Source organism: Chenopodium quinoa, unplaced genomic scaffold (genome assembly GCF_001683475.1).
Source record: "Chenopodium quinoa cultivar QQ74 unplaced genomic scaffold, ASM168347v1, whole genome shotgun sequence".
NCBI classification, from domain to species: domain Eukaryota; kingdom Viridiplantae; phylum Streptophyta; class Magnoliopsida; order Caryophyllales; family Amaranthaceae; genus Chenopodium; species Chenopodium quinoa.
This window is the reverse complement of record NW_018742726.1, coordinates 2,509,169-2,526,496: the sequence shown is the minus strand read 5'-3', so window position 1 is coordinate 2,526,496 and position 17,328 is coordinate 2,509,169. Positions and strand designations below refer to the sequence as shown.

General features: G+C 35.0%; 1 long non-coding RNA gene and 1 pseudogene across 4 annotated transcripts; both read right to left on the bottom strand.

The window, feature by feature from the left end:
• Nucleotides 1–2,529: 2,529 nt before the first annotated feature.
• LOC110723314 lies at nucleotides 2,530–9,145 on the bottom strand (annotated as a pseudogene).
• A 417-nt stretch (nucleotides 9,146–9,562) lies between these two features.
• On the bottom strand, nucleotides 9,563–15,595 carry LOC110723315. 4 transcript variants are annotated; one of them, XR_002511708.1, is made up of 6 exons: nucleotides 15,307–15,595; nucleotides 11,901–14,212; nucleotides 11,718–11,810; nucleotides 11,335–11,426; nucleotides 10,897–11,245; nucleotides 9,563–10,371 (listed from the first exon to the last, which is right to left on the bottom strand). It is a non-coding gene; the product is annotated as an uncharacterized LOC110723315 (long non-coding RNA). The 4 variants fall into 4 exon arrangements; XR_002511707.1 differs by having other exon boundaries at nucleotides 11,901–14,207; XR_002511709.1 differs by lacking the exon at nucleotides 15,307–15,595 and having other exon boundaries at nucleotides 11,901–12,042; nucleotides 12,148–15,096.
• Between the last annotated feature and the right edge of the window lie 1,733 nt (nucleotides 15,596–17,328).

The window sequence follows — 17,328 nt, the reverse complement described above, 5'->3', positions numbered from 1 at the left end:
AGCACCATGTGCTTTTTGAAGGTTGAGACATGGTTCTTAGGTGTTGTTGTACCATTGTACTTACAGCTAGGCATTTTGATCTTCTCCATCGGCTCCTCCTGAATCTCCCTGCAAAATGGGGAATCATCTGGAATCACCTGGATCCGTGCACGTTTTTCCCTATCCTAGCGTGGCCCTCGCTCTAAGATCGGTGACCGGCTGCGAGTGGCTCGTGCCTCCGGCTGCCTTAATCCGTGGCTGCATCTTCTCCCCACTCCTGGTTTAGATTTCAGGCTTCCAGTTCTAGCACCTTCTTCCTTAACTGGATCAACTCCTTTTGCTCCAGGGTGAGAGTTAGAGATGCAGCCTTCTTGGCGACTGGTTCTGTAGCAGCAGCTACTGATGTGGAGCTCGTCCCTTTGCCAAAATTGGTGAGTATTGACGTCATCGCCGCCAATTGCTCCTTGCAGCACTTAAAGAGGTTTTGAAGGATGGTTGGCATATTGACAGGTTGAGATTTCTGGGTTACTGGCGTTTAAATGATGGGTTCATTGTTCGGACCTGTCACTGGCATTCTGAACTTAAAAGAAGAACTGGCTCCTACCGGATCTATTGGTTTTACCACCTCTTTAATCATACCAGATGTTGATCCGGCAGGGTTGGTTTTCTGGGATACATTTGATTTGGGTTTTTCGGTTGATCCATTAGGGTCTATGGTTACTGACGCTGTTTTTTGTGGTGTTTGACTGGTTTCAGTGACTTTGGAAACTGGTGTTTGCGCTGCTTCCTCTCCAGCCATGGCGGTTAACCAGCTGGTCCTGCTTAGTTGGTGAACCTAAGGTTGTGATGATCCGACCCTTCCTTCTAACGCAAATTGTTCCGGGTCTGAGGGCAAGAGTTCTGACTGCGGCAGGCTGGGTCTAGCTGGAAACCTGCGCAAGGTAACACACTTGATTGCCCTCGGGGGTGGCTCGAGGAATCCCCCTCCGATGCTTAAGTTAGAATGCGTTTAGAGAGAAAGCGTACTTAGAGAGATAGAGAGAGTGTAGTAACTTGTGTGTCTAACCTCTTTTCCGTTGTACTTTATCCCTTATTTATAGGTGTACGATCTCCTTTGTGGAGAGTCTTACTTGGTCAGCCTGCGAGCTGACTCTATCGGGCTGGTGAGCCCTTCTGAGTGTCCTTCCAACGGTGAGTGCGCACCCCATGAGTTAGACCGGGAGCCTGGTGATAGCTCAGTGGGAGCTATCCCATACATATTCTATTAATATTGTGTATATTTAGTTTGGTAAATGTATATATCTTTGCCTAGTTTGTAGCTAGTGAGTTTTCTAGTTTATCTCTTGTAATTGTGTATTTATACTCACGGTTAAGCAATGAGAAAGGCAACCGATTAATCACTTTCAAATATGTTTGACTTTAAGTAGTGAGAGTAGTGATTAAGGTCTTAAGGTCTTGGTATATATAGTTCAAATCCATCTTCCCTTGTGTTATGGTAACATCTATTCAACAACGTATGCAACACTAACCAATAAAAAGGGTCACTAAATTAGACAAGTTGGGAACCCGAACTTGTTACTTACTCCCGTAGATAAGATTATGATTCGAGGATAAACTGTTCGATCTTCTGCAATAACAACTGGGAGAGGATTAGAACTTAACCATTCAGAACTGATTCCCGAATTCAGATTAGTCCAAAAGGTGAACCGGGTGAAATACAAAAAAAATAAAAAATAAAAAATAAAAATAAATAAATAAAAGTCGAGGAGAAAAGAATGATGTAATACAGGTAAGGATGTCAACGGGGCGGGCGGATGTTGGCTTTCTTATCCCCATCCCTACCTAACATTCTTATCCTCATCCCTATCCCCAAGGCGGGTCCAAAACTCATCCCCATCCCCGCCCCACCGGGTCCAATTCTAAAACCATCCCCGCCCCACCCCTACTTGGATATCCACCCCCACTTAATCCCCACCCAAGACCCGCTTAATCCCCGCCTCCCAAATACAGCAACATTACATAATATAGATTACAACAAAAAATTTCATTGTTTATATTACACTTTTTTAATTTTTTTTAAAAATATAAGTATATTACAATGTATTATATTTATTACTTTATTTTACATAATTTTTTTAATACGAAATAGTATAAAAGTATACAATTTTTTTTTCTAAATATATAGATGGATATGGGGCTAGTACGAAGCGGAGCGGAGCGGAGCGGGGATGAGATGGGTACAACCTAAAATCCTCCCCCACCCCATCACCCATGACGGGTATGATTTTTATCCCCGTCCTCACCCCACCACCCGCCAAACCGGAAACGAAAACCATCCCCGCCTCATTAGGCGGGTCTCCTACTTGACTTCCCCCACTAACATTCCTAAATACAGGTCATACAGCTATAAAAAAACAAAAGCACCCAAAAACATAATACAGTACAACTGTACAAGTAATTTCAGTGCTATTTAAAATGTACAGATATACCCAACAAGGCAATAGCCCTCCATCTCGTTCTTTCTTTTTTTTTTTTTTTTTTTTTGGTAGCTAAAATAAAAATAAATGCGTTTGCCGAGAGTCAAACCCAGGTCTACAAACGCTGGTGATATCCTACATCTCGTTCCTGGGTAATGACTCATTAGCCAAATTTGTTTTTTGGTACTTTTTTCTTTTTTTTTTAAACCTTGTTTTTTGGTACATAATGTATAGGTATTAACACTTTACACTTTATTTACGATTATTTAGTGTTTTTTTTATTTTTTTTTATATGGTAAGATACGGCATGGCCCCCGGCCCCACCCTATCACGGGAATAGGATTTACGATAATTTAGTTACCCCGTATTAAGTGTCGATATTTTTTAGAGTCAGGGATAGCTTAGCTGGTTAAATTTTCCTAACTTGTTCCATGAGAACTTGAAAATGATTCTCATTACCGACATTAGTAAAAATGTATTGAATACAATACACCCTAGATTACTTGCCTTTAAACTTGTAAAAAAAAAAATACATGATTATAAAGCACGCATATATGTGTTTTTTCTGTATAGAATTTCATTATTATATGTATGTTTGATCTAGATCGGGACAATAATGGTAAAAAATGGTAATTTGACTAATTTCATAAGACTTTTTTTTTTTGTTGTTGTTGAGATGAGACAACCTATAAGATGAGTCCTTAAAGGCTTAAATTAATGAAAAAAAAAAAAAAAACAATATATTATGTTGAACAACTCATAATTTTTCATAAGTTCAAATTTAATACCACTTGAAGAAATATATTTAATGCTTTTCCGTATGATAGAATATACAAATATACTTCGTACAATATTTTCAATAAAATTATAAAAAAAAAAATTAATAAGAGAATCCTAATTTGACCCGGATCATTTATCATCAAATAAGAAACCAAAATTAATTAAGTTCAAAAAAATGTTTCCAATTTTAATAATTCCGCCCAATATCCAAAGGAGTTGTACGAGTATTTATAGTAGGTAAATGATGAGGCACAGGAGTGACAGCACTAGAACTAACAAAAGGATCATTATCAGGCAAAAGCATTTTGGAGTTGAATAGTAGTGTAAGTATGACCAAACTGAAAGTGACCAACATTGACAATGATGCTAAAACTAGCATTAATACATCTGCTAATTTTCCCTTTACTTCCTCTGCGTACTCTGTGGCAGCTATTGCTAACACCGTGATTGGGAACGAATATGCCCACCAAGTCACGTTGAACCTCCTCATCGCTTTCTTGAATAGTAATGGCCTGCATACCTATTTTAAAATTTGTGTGTTATTATTATAGTTTATTATTGATTGTATATAATTAGAAAACAAGAATCATATAGCCACATTTGTCCCGTCACAACCCCCCACCCCCACCACACACACACAATATTGTTTCCGTCATTTAATTTACATTGAAAGTCACGTGACCGTGGAAGAGATATCACTTCTAAGAATTTGTCCAATTTGATATCAATGTTTGTGGTTCTAATGATGGGAAAATTTAGAAACACAATTTAACTATATGCTTGTGTAATATCAACGAAGTTTATCATATTGAAAGGAAAAATCGAAATGGATTTTGGATTTTATTCATTAGATATTTGAATGGTAATCATGCATACTATGATACGAGTACATACTTTGACTAAATGATACGGAGTATTAATTGAGTTTTATACGTATGTACTAGGATTGTAACTCCAATTCAAACCCTTTTACAAATTACTTCATCTCCTTTAAAATCCCTCTCATCTTTTTTTTTTTTTCTAGCTAGTTTATGTTTCTTTTTATAGCAAACATTGAATTTAAGAAAACCTTATAATTATATGAGGCTTGGAAGAAAAGGGGACACCAATTAGTATGAACCACAAAAACCAAGCACAATTAGCTGGACGATTTGGACTGTAATACAGTTTGTACTTTGGCAAAAACTGTGGAAAATTTAGCATTAATTTCCACCGGCAAGTATGCGTCAAATATGCTGTTCAACCACTTTTCTATAAGTACTTAAATGTGATAAGTCGACTTTACTCTCAATTGGACTAACTTATAAGGGTACTATTTGTCTATTTCTACATAGAGTCATGAGATGTTAAGATGCATTTATATATGTAAAATACTATTCAAACATTCGGTCAACTTATTAGCTATAGGTTGAATCGGTAATTTTAAGTCTTTTATGCCATAGTTTGTTGTATCGATCTCGAATTAGACCAGTCTACCTAAGAATAAGACGGGACAATCTAGTGAGGAAGACTAGGGATCGGAATTGGTAAAGGTTTTGATTCCATATGTGAGGCTCAATTCGACCCTTTCCTAACTTTTTCTCGAGTACATAATTACCTCTCGTGAGGAATAAATATTCCTCGGGCATGCCCATTCTAATGAGGAAAATATAACCTTCTAGAAAATACTCCTAAAAAAGGTAACATTTTTTCATTCTAAAGCTAAATTTACCTAAACAAAACCTTCGGGCTTCAGCATGGACATACATAATCATACTTATACTTTAAAAATGCTCCTTCAGGAGTTAAAAACTTCAATACTAAATTAAAACTAGCTTATGATGATCAATCTTTAAATGTACTCGGTGAACTACTACTACTACTACAAATGGTTACTTATGATGATCAATCTGTCTTAAAAGGAATATTTATAATTATATAACCAAAACAAGTTTTATGAAAAATTTTGTTTACTCAATGAAAGTGTTCATCCTCCACTTAGTTGTAACATTATATTACAACCCCTCGTAGTCTCAAATTCACAGAATATGTGAGTTTTTTTTTTTTTTTTTTTTTTTTTTTTTATGCGAAAAGATAAAATTTTACACTTGCAAGTTGCGATTAGTTGTATGATGAAGATTACATATCTCCGCAACAAAAGTTTACAAATAGTTGTTGTTGGTGATGATACAACATATACTCCATCCGTTAAGAGCTAGACAGACATGGTTTTAGAGCAAATATTAATTAAATCAATTATAAATAATGAAGAAATAAGGATAATTAATTAAACGTTTTAAAAACATACTTGTAGTTTAATACTTCGTCCGTTCCTAATTAGATGACACGTTTCTTTTATCACGTTTGCCAACGCACAATTTTAACGATTTATATCTCCCATTATCAACATTGTAAAATTATAAAAAAATGAATATTAATAAAATATACATTAAGACGATTCAAACAAGATCGCACATGATTATATTGTATCGTAGCTACAAATCACAAAAGCTAGTCAAAGTGTTGTTTGTGGATAGTGTAAAAGTCAAATTGTGTCATCTAAAAAGGAACGGAGAAAGTATGGAATAAAAAATAAGACTAGTAGAGTTTTACTTGACGACAAAACCTTGTCAGGTTAGCAGGACCGTACCATCTTCCCAATTTTGCTGCAGTGATCACATAAATCTATGTTATATGCTGCAAATTAATTAAATACTAATGTAATTAATGACATACGTAGTTAAAGTAATCAGCCATTACTCGTAAAAGCCTGTTTTTTTTAGGTGTTTTGCTCATAATCTAGTATACTTTCCTCTCTATCTTTTACTATAACGGACGACCAAAAATTTCTCCCATATATATATCTAGAAGCAAAGTATTAATTATAAAATCATCGTCATTTATAATGATTTTTGAATTTTGATAGCAAAAACCAATTAGAGATTATGTACTTGAGTTAAAAAGAACTTAAACTACTTTCATACTTTGTATATACTACATCTATCTTTTAGACCATTTCCCACGAGTCTTACGACAAAGAGTTTATGTCAAAACTTAAGATGAAGGAGAGTGTTGAAAGAAATAAAGTAGAGTCGCGTATCATAAAATTAGGTATTTTAGTCTGATGAATTACTTCGTAATTATTTCTCTGTTCACGAATCTGAAAGTACTAAGTTTTAACACCACAATAATAATTTTATTAAATTAAAATGTGGCACAAACGCATAATATTCAATTAATTGACTGAAAATTACAGCTTGTATTTTTCTTCTGAAAATGATGGAGTACTAATTTATTTCTAGAAAACATGGACCGTTTTTTATTTATTTATTTATTTATTGTTAGTATCTAGGTATATAGCTAATTAGCTACGAACTAAAAAATTAATAATAATACACCCTAATAATAAAAAGATCTAGCTAGAGATTCTAAACCATGCAGAAAAGGACTGGAACCTACGCAATCAAAAACGCCAAGCCAGGGTTTTTTTTTTATTTTTGAAAAATAAACAAAGTTATAAAGAAAATGGTCAATTTAATTGACCCCTACTTTGAAAACCATAGGCCGCAAATTCTTACCAAAGACATGAAGAGGAAGACAGATAGAAAAAAATAGCATCTTCGCAGTTGTATCGAACTTTCCAGATATAGAGCCCCACGCCAAGCTTGCCACCCCCGGCGCCGCGAAGAATAGGAAGAACACCGGTCTAAGCATTGCCGGGAGCTTATCGCTCCCGGACAATCTTTGATAGAGAGTCACAAAGAGCACTAAGTAATGTACCATTCCTAGGGAGAATAGTACCATTGCTGTCTCATTCCACCCCATTTGTGCCGCCGCTGTGGACCCTACTAGGTTTCCTATCACACTCATTTGACTCGCTGGGTTTGCCACTGCAGTCAAGTTGTACCTGTATTAATACATGAAATCATTTACGAAATAAGTTACAAATTCAACTTTTGAAACGTAGTTTTAAGAACTTTTAGGTGAACTCATATTTTGTCCATTTCACTCTTGTGTGCTATACTGCTATGACAATATGTGTCACTTATTTTTATTTATTAATTTATATTTTAACATACTGTATATGAGTAAATTTATAAGAGTGACAACTACTTCCTCTGTTTCAAATTAGTTTACATAGAAGCGAGACAAAAACAATAAAAATGGGTGCGTGGGACACAATGACACAAGTTAGACACACAAAAGTGAGACACTCCAATTTAAATATATTTTGTTGATTTGTTGTATATGTTAGTTCATACTTTGTTCCTTTGGTAGTGAACCATTGGCCATAAATCTTGAGATCAAGAGCAACCACCGGAATAACAAGAGTCCACCAAAGGCTTAAGTAAACGCCGGTCTTTTGGTCCACCCACGGCGAACACTGAAGAAGTAAGAGCCAAGAAATCCAAGGGGCAAAGAGGTAATTTACACCAACATGGTGAAGGAACTCGGCCTTCACCATGTTAAAGTGAAAGATACAACGAAAGAGATAAATCAAAGAGAGAAGAACAAGAATAGCAAGAGAAAATGCCCATAAAGACACAAATGTAATAGGGTGAAATCTATGAAAAATATGTTGTATTAATGGATTAATAGTATTATGACTAGTAGGTTCAATTAGATTTTTCCATAGTAACGCTTGGCTTCCTAGGGATAATGTTATCCTAAAATAGCCTGCATGAAACCTAGTTAAGATGGATGATATTGATCGGATCACGACGGGGAAACATCGATGATCGTGGTTGGAACCCGAGGAGGGGCCGGGGCCGATGGCGATTAGGGTGGGGTGTGGAGGGAGAGAGGGGTTATTGTGGAATTCCATGGGTGTATGTTTTGTGTGGAAGGTGAGAATGGAATGTAAGAAGAGTATGTAGTTGTACTTGTAATTTATAAGAAAAAGATATGTGAATGAGACAAAAAATTATACTAGTATTTCAAAGAAAAATAAAAAGAAAGGGTATAACATGGAAATTAATAAAATGGTAGAAGAAGATGTGAAGCATGCAATGCAAGTTGGAAAATAAAGAGGAAGGAGGAATTTGGGGTGGACTTGAATTGATTTGGGGGAGGAGTTTGGTGGAGTACGGTACTAATCGTAGGTGGGAACCAGTTAAGGTGATTTTATTGCTGACGAATAAAGCAACTTTTTTTTTTATACTTTTTTTTCTTTTTTTTTTTTTTTATAAGTTTTTGTTTTTTTTTTTTTTAAGTTTTTGCTTTCAAAGAAAAGGCGTGAATGTGAAAGCAAACAACGGAGTATTGGATGATAATAAAACTTTATGTGATTGTCACTGGTAAATGTTATTTTCGTCTCGATTTACTTTGTTTTAGATGTATTTACGTATGATTTACTCGTATGTAAGTGAAAAAATAGAGAGAAAAGGACGGGTGGATAAATGTGGGATTCAATTTAAGATAGAAAGATTAGGAAAAAGTTTCCTTGAAAGGAAATTAGACAATTAAATTGAAACATCCAAGAAGAATATGGTCTGGAGTAAGTGAAAGTAGATAAGGGTTCAATGTACATTGTTCATGTGAAAATGCTAACAAGGTAATGACTCTTTATCTCATGGAGTCCAAAGTGTCTTAGTAGTATGTTTTTGGGATTAACAAATGGTTTCTAGTAAGGATTTTGCTAACATACAAGTAATCACATACATGTCAACAATGATTGTCAGTTAATAGTAGTAATTAAAAACATAGTTGTGTCCTTTCAAAGAAAAAAAAAATAAAAAATAGTTGTGTAAAGATAATAAAGCAATTAATGGTATTCAACCCACGATAATCATTCACGAGCTTGAAAATAAATAAAGATAATCAAGTTGAACAATTGCTTAAATTTATAAAGAAAGTTACTTCCCTTATTGGCTCACAACTAGAAAAGAATTACTTACATTGAATTACATCAGGTCACCAAATTACCGTTACAAAAGTAAAATGTAAATATTATGACATTATCTTACAATATCGTATTGTGAAATTAGCATTATAACTTTTTAAAATTTTGATTCAAGATAATTTCACCAAAGAGCTTTATTAGTGAAGAAACAAAAAAAAACTTCTTTTTTTTTTTATTTTATTTTATTTTTTTTTTGTTTTTTCCAATCTTATAATCTAGTAATCATGATCCCACTTTTTTCCAACCAAAAAAAGTTAATGGTAAAATGTAAATTGTTGAAATGACTATAAAACTTTTGAGGGAGCTCCGATTTCTCAACATGAGAAACATGAGATGTTTCTCAAAATGGCATTTGTGTAAATAAGGGGAAGTTCATGATTTTTTTAATTTTTTTTGGTAATTTTTTTTTTTGTCCTTTTCTTCTTCTTCTTTGTACTCCCTCTTCTTCCTCCTCTAACTTCTTCCTCCTCCTCCATCTTCTTCATCCTCCAACTTCTTCATACTCCCTTTTCTTCTTGTTTTACTGCTCCTCCATTGTAGTAGATCGTGAACACCACTTTCACTACCATATTAGCCGCCGAACTAAACGAAAACCCTAACCAAAAATGGTGAAAAGAATGATATGGTTAACCCTTAATGCACTACAAGATATTATATCAAAGAGGACGATTTAAATCGCCCTCTTAGATTCAAATTTCGCCCTATTAGGCAAAGAGGGCGATTTTAAAATCGCCCCCAAGTCGCCCTATTAGCTTCAAAGGGCAACTACAATCTTTCGCCCTCTTCGTTAAATATCAAAGAAGGCAAAAAATTTCGCCCTCTTTGTTCAAAATCAAAGAAGACAAATTTTTCGCCCTCTTTGATTGAATCAAGCCAGACGATAAGTTTTTTTGCCCTCTATAAACAACTCAAACAAGTCAATTCATATCGCCCTCCTTGCTCAAAATTCGCCCTGTTTAATCAAATTTTAAAGGGAAAAATCAAAGTCGCCCTCTTTGTTCAATTTTTAGTTTTTAAAAAAAAAAAAATTCTAGGAGGGATTACATTTAGGAAGAAAAAAGGTGTTAATAGGCATAAATTCTAATTTGTCATTATATATACAAAAGTATTAACCAAGTTTTCCTAAATAGCAAATATAACTAAGCCAAAGAGTACTAAAATTTAATAATGTATGCAATTTCTTAGATTTTCTATGTTCCTTCTACCAGCATCTTACTTCCTTGATCTTGTACCCTTCTCCAGATTTCTTCCTTCCTGCCAGCATGTTTTAAAAATGATAGTCATTATCCAAATAGTCATTAATCAAAATTGACCACATTTTAACAAAATAAACAAAATAGATAAGAGACGCCCAAGCATTCATTTTAGCACCCCAGCCAACTCAACAAAACATCACATAGGCATCAAATGTACAATATCAGCCCCGCCGCAATAGAACCAAGGCAGCAGACCAGTAAATTCCAGAAGGCATAACTCCTAGCACACACTCCAAATCGAGAAATTCTTGAGCCTAGATTGAATAACTTTTTGAGATCTACAACCTTCATGAAGGGACTATGAGCTAAAAACAACTTCAGGTTGATGATTTTTGGACGAACAGAACAGCAGTTACAGGGGAGCACCAGAATAACAGCAGCAACAACATGAAATAACAGCGGCAGCAACATGAAACAACAGCTACCCTCTACAGTCACTCACAACAGCAATATCTAACTTTTAAAAAAAAAAAAAAAAGTGCAAATGGAGAGAAAATTCTGTACTAAATTAAGAAAATATTACCTCTATCAAACATCAAGGCCATCCTCTCCATGACTAACCGAAGCTTTTGTTCTAGGTCTTCTTGTTTCTTCTTAGACGCTTCCAACTCAGCCGCGTCATATTATTTTCATTTTGTAGTTGTTCGAAATTATGTTCTAGCTCAGCTCTTCCTATCTTTCCATCTTTAGACAACACCGGGTGCCCTTTGCCTAAACCTCGGGCATAACCTGAACAATGTCCAAGAACCTTCACATAAGCTTCTTCAAGAGTAAGATTATCAACCCCCTTTTCACCAATTTCATTCTCATGCAACTCCCTTAATTCCTTGAACTTCTCCTCGGCCTCATCGTCAAACTTCCCATTTTTGTGCCTAAAAATGGTTACAAGAAAAAACAAAATCAGAATTTTAAAATTAAAGAAAAACAAAGTGTTCATGCATTAGATAAATATTCAATGTACCTCTTTGACTTCTACCATAACTTCAAATACATGGGATCCTCATTAATTTCAATGTCCTCATTCTCATTTTCACAAGCTTGTGCCTCAAGTTCCTATCAAATCACATACACTTATTAATTTCAGCAAGATCAATTCCTTATTTCAGCAAGACTAGGCAGAACCTCATTAAAGGTTAGAGTGATACATATGTAGCATAATCTTTAACTCGTTGTTTGGTAATTCAGTCAACTTATATCAGCATGAATAATAAAAAAAAATTCTGACCAAAAAGCAAAGCCATCAGACATCAGAAATTGAGACTAAGTAACCTTCAAGTTCAAGCATTTAAATGTCTAAACAGAATTAGTCAAAAGAAGTCCATAACTACAGATTATGAAGCTCACCAATTCATAAATTATGCGAGCTATTGATTTCACACCACATGCCGACTTAATCTTCTTTGCAAGAGCATTTGCCCGATTCTTCTCACTCCTTTCCTAAAGGTTACAAAATAGCACATAGGATTAGTAAAGGGGAAGAAATGCCAATTGCAGAATTTTGATTACAAGAGCATTCCCATTACTTACCTTTTGTTTAGGAGAGCTCCAATAGTCATAAAAAAGCCACTTCCATTGGTCAAGTTTTATTGAAGGTGGGCAAGCACGCTCCGCCTCTAATAAAGATTTGCGATTTGAAAAATAGTCAGCCTTCAACCTTTCTCTCCAAAGCCTATAAAGGGTTGAGCATTGAATCTTTATTGCTTTGCGAATGTGTGAACCTTCACCCAATTCATACTTTAACTACAAGGATATTTAAATTTTTAGGGATATGAACCTTTTACAGCACACTAATGATCAGAAAATGCCTTGAAATGCCGGTGTAAGCAAATCTTGCATAAAAACATGACAATCATGGCTCTTCATGTTCGAGATTTTTCCATCTTCTAAACTTGCACATCGAGCTATGTTAGAAGAGTCACCATCTGGCACTTTAACCTTGGACAACCACTCCGATACTCTACGCCTCTCAAGCGATGTCAATTGATAAGGAGCTCTAGGAATGGCATATTTATCACCTATCTTGATAGGCCTCAATTTCTCATGCATGTTCATCTTCAACAAATCCTTTCGTAATTTCAAAGTGTCCTTTGTCTTATTAGGAATATCAAGTACAGTTCCTAATATACTATCACAAGTATTTTTTTCAATATGCATCACATCTAAGTTATGCCTTATCAAAAGCTTACTCCAATAAGGGAGTCTAAAGAAGGTACTAAACTTCTTCCATTGGTCAAAAAAGTATCCTTTGGTTCTATTTCTCTTCTTCCCAAATATCACATTCGGAACACCATCAAATGCTTCTACTATCTCATCCCCCCGACAAAGGTACAGGAGGTGGTCGTCTTTTTGTTTCTCCATTGAAAGATTTTCAATCCATTCTCCATCTATGATCAGGATCCAAGAATCTACGAGTAGCATCAAAGAATTCTTTCTTTCCATGCTTCAATCTCTTGTGTGAGGTATCTTTGTGACATGACGGACAAGCAAGTTTACCACAAGTACTCCAACCACACAAATTTCCATAAGCTGGAAAATCACTCATTGTCCACAATAGGGCTGCCTTCATTGTAAAGTTTTGGTGACTATGTGAATCATAAGTTTTCACCCCAACTTCCCATAATTCTTGAAGTTCATCAATAAATGGTTCTCAGAACACATCAATATCCATTTCAGGAGACTTGGGACCGGGAATTAGGAATGACAACATGATGTATGGACTTGTCATGCACATCCATGGTGGAAGATTGTATGGCACCAAAAACACTGGCCAAATGCTGTAATTAGCGCCAAAATGTCCACCGGGATTGAAACCATCAGTCGAAAGACTTAATCTCACATTACGTGGATCGATTGCAAACTCCGGAAATGATTCATCAAGCTTCTTCCATGCCATTGAATCGGATGGGTGCCTTAATATGTTGTCATCAAGTTGCTGCCTCTCTTTATGCCATCGCATGTGCTTTGCAATTTTCGATGACATGAAAATCCTTTGAAGCCTTGGCACTAAAGGAAAATGGCGAAGAACCATACGAGGTACTTTAGGCATTCTTTGTGAGGCCCCTTAAGATTCCGAGAAGGTAACACTATCATCAAATTCACCGCTACCTTCCTTCCATCTTGACTCCTTACAAATAGGGCATGAATCAGCATTTTTCATACTATTTCTATAAAGTATGCAATGATTGACACAAGCATGAATCTTCACAAAATTCAACCCAAGGTCTTTTGTGTACTTCTTGGCTTCATAAGAGCTTTTTGGAAAGTTTGGATCATAATTAAAGGCCTTTTGTAATGCACTAAGGAGCTCACTAAATGATTTCTCGCTCCAACCCCCACTAACCTTAAGGTGTAAGAGAGTTACAATGAATTAAAGCCTTGAAAATGTTTTACAACCCGAAAATAGCTCTTCTTCTGCATCTTTCATCAATCTATAAAATTGATCGGGAATCTCAGAATAATCTCCATCCCCATCATGCAAATGCTTCTCCGGCACTACATTTGTCGCATCATGTACCAAAGAAGCCATCTCTTCTGATACAAGAGGATCTTCATCATATAACTCAATCGATGTCAAAGGATTGTTCCTCTCCATGGAGTACCCATGGATTTTAATCAGGATCTATTCCCACTCGAAGGAGATTAACACGCATTGTTGCCCAGTCATGATCAAAGTAATTTCGACAATTCAAACAAGGACACCTCTTCTTATCCCCAGAATTAGGGTTAGTGTCCTTGAAAGCAAAATCAAGAAAGTATTTAACACCATTTCGGTAACTTGGTTGAAGCCTACCTTTCAACCCTTGAACATGCATCCAACTCCTACCATTATCCATTCTATACTACATAAAACAATATATAAGTTGACACAAGGGATGGGTGGAATAAAATCCAACATTATAGCAACATATATAAGTTGACCAATAGTCTAATGAAGCAGAAATACAAATTGACAGAAACTAATCACCTACAAAAGCAAACATCTGTCACTGAAAATACTTTTATAGCAACATGCAGCAAGCTAAAATATTACCTAACTTGATAGTTAGAAATAATTATCATGCAGAAATTATTATCACCTAACTTGATAGCAACATGCAGCAATTCAACCACTTACAAACTGAAGTCCAATTTAAGCTCAAGCAAAAGGTCTGAAGCTTTTGTCGAAAAGAAATCAGAGAGTACTGCATTCAAGTAGAAGCCAAACCTCCACCCCCACCCTCTCACTCTATATATAGCTCCCAAAAAACAGTAGCCAGCGACAGCAACTATTACAAATTGTCTATTGTCTGAACAGCTAGAATTTCAATAGCAAGTGTTTGTCTAATTTCAAATACATATACAAATTCAACCAGATCTCTTACTTTAAAGTATGAAGTATAAGATTAATTAGGAAAACAGAAATTTCAGCCATTCATTCTTAAATCATTAGCCAAATACATATACAAATTCAACCAGATCAATCATCAATAGCATAACATAAACTGCATTCATTCCTAACTTGCTTCACAGTAATCAATAGTCGAACAGCGAATCGATAGCTCATACAAACAAACCAAAACAAATTACAATTATCACAATTCACAGTAATCAATAGCTCATATAATTAAGCAATTGATTCGATAAACAGCTGATAAAATACGAATAATCCTGACTTGCTTCTCCTTACGCACATACATGCAATTAAGAATTGAACAAAAACATCTCAAATGTAACATGCAATGAGACAATACCTGAAACTTTCGATTTAGGTGAGATTCGAGCAACTTGCAGATATATATAGCAATACTAACAATGCAGCAACAAATTGACAAAAAAATCAACAAATTTAGAGCAAGGATTTCGAGAATCAACAAATTCTTACAAAATCAAAAGCTTAATCACATAATTTTGAGCCAAAATTAGTAGAATTGCGAAAATTTACCAAAATCGATACCTGAACGACTTGCGATTTGACCGACTTCGAGCAATGATTTGGAGCAACAATGTGTGAAATCTGAACGTCTATTTGGAGCGAAGAATTAGAGTAGCAATTTGTGAGAATCAGAACGAAGAATTCGAGTAGGAAAAAAAAAATTAGGGTTCATACATTTTTGCTGGTGAAGAGAGAGAAAACGTTTAATTTTTTATTTTGTTTTGATAGAGAAAACGGTTAATGTTTTACCTTTGTTTTATTTTATTACAATGTTTATTGACCAATGAGGGCGAAAATGGAATTCGTCCTCTTTGCTATTGGAATAGAGAAGAAAATTAAATTCGTCCTCTTTGCTTTGAAATAGAAAGACGAAAGTAAAATTCGCCCTCTTTGCTCTGTAATAAAAGAGCGATTATAATTTCGCGCTCCTTGATAGAAACTAACAAGGCAAAGTACAACTCACCCTCCTTGATTGATTTATGTCGCCCTCTTTGATCTGTTTTCTTGTAGTGATAATAAGGGTTACGTCCACCTCCATTGAAGACTAGCTTCTCCTTGTTCGATTCCCCATTGAAGTCTTGCTTCTCCATTATCGTTTGACTGTGGTTCTTCAATGAAAACTCTTAATTTGCTAGAAAATACAGATTTTTTTAGACAAATTTACAACACTAACCCAACTTATTAATTGAAAATATCGAATTTACCCCTTTGAGAAACATGAGGTGTTTCTCATGTTGAGAAACTTGTATTTTCTCAAAACTTTTTCCACTTTTGAAGTCAAGTGCATGCCTTCTTCTGGGCCCAGCTCAATTCCTTGAAAATCCTAATATGAAATCTCAAAAAAAATTCAAACATTGACTATTTGACTATGAAAAGTAAATACAGTAGAAATTTGGTAAATTTCACTACAAAGTACTTGGACTTACTTCACCACCGCACTGTATAATATGGGCCATTTCTCGCTTAATGGACTTCATCGTAAGGCCCATATTCTTATTTTGGTCTGGACCATGACGCTAGTTATGTTCTTTTCGATTTTGGAAAATTTTGTGTTCTTCGTTTTCTTGTTCTCAAAAATTGTTCTTACGTATCAAAAACTTTTAATGCTTTTTTTTTTTAATTTTATTTTAAAATATCATCTTTAATGATTATATGTAAGATAAATCAGAGTCATGGAAAATTTTGTTCGGTTTATTTCAATATATGTTTACTTAAAAAGATTGAATTAAATATAATTAAAATTATGGGTGCTAAATGAGAAAATCACACTATTGCAATTGAAAGATGGAAGAAATAGATGGCGACGAAAAGTAATACGAAGTAATTGTCTAGTGTGTACCCATAAACATTGTTAGAAAAAAAAAATGGAAGTATGTTAGAGGTATGAGATATCGAAAAATATATGTGTGCATATATTTTTTCCAATATCTCATACCTCTAACAAAGTAATAATTGTTGACCTTGTAAGGTTTTGATCATGGCAACCTTAGGGGAAATAATTGCTACTCGGTAGGAACTTAGTTTGTTAAGGAGATCAATTATTGGCTCGAGTTAGTATGTAATGAGTAGCAATTGAGTTGCTACTGTAAGATAGTGAAGATGTTGAGCTAAATATTCTTGTGGTTTTTCATTTATTTTTTTTGCGCTTAGCTTGGTGAAAGCTATTACTTATGGTTTGAAAGTTGTAGGCACGTAAATTTTATATAAGTACCACATTGGATATTATACGGGTCAAAAATCAAAGTGTTGACTCAAGTTTATTTTACTTTTAATTAGAAATTAATTATTTTGGGTGAAATAACTCAAATTAGCCCATTTTTATTAGTGTTATATTATTGTCAAGCCCATCATCCAATGTACATCAAACCCTAACCCCAGGGTGTCCTCACTCTATAAATAGAGCACTCTCTACATCATTTGGAGAGGGGAGGAAACAAGGAGAATCAAAATACAAAGAAAACCTCTCAAATACTCTAAACCTTTCCAGAGAAAACATCTCAAAACCTAGAAGAAGAACAACAAGCATTCGACGTGTCGTTCTAC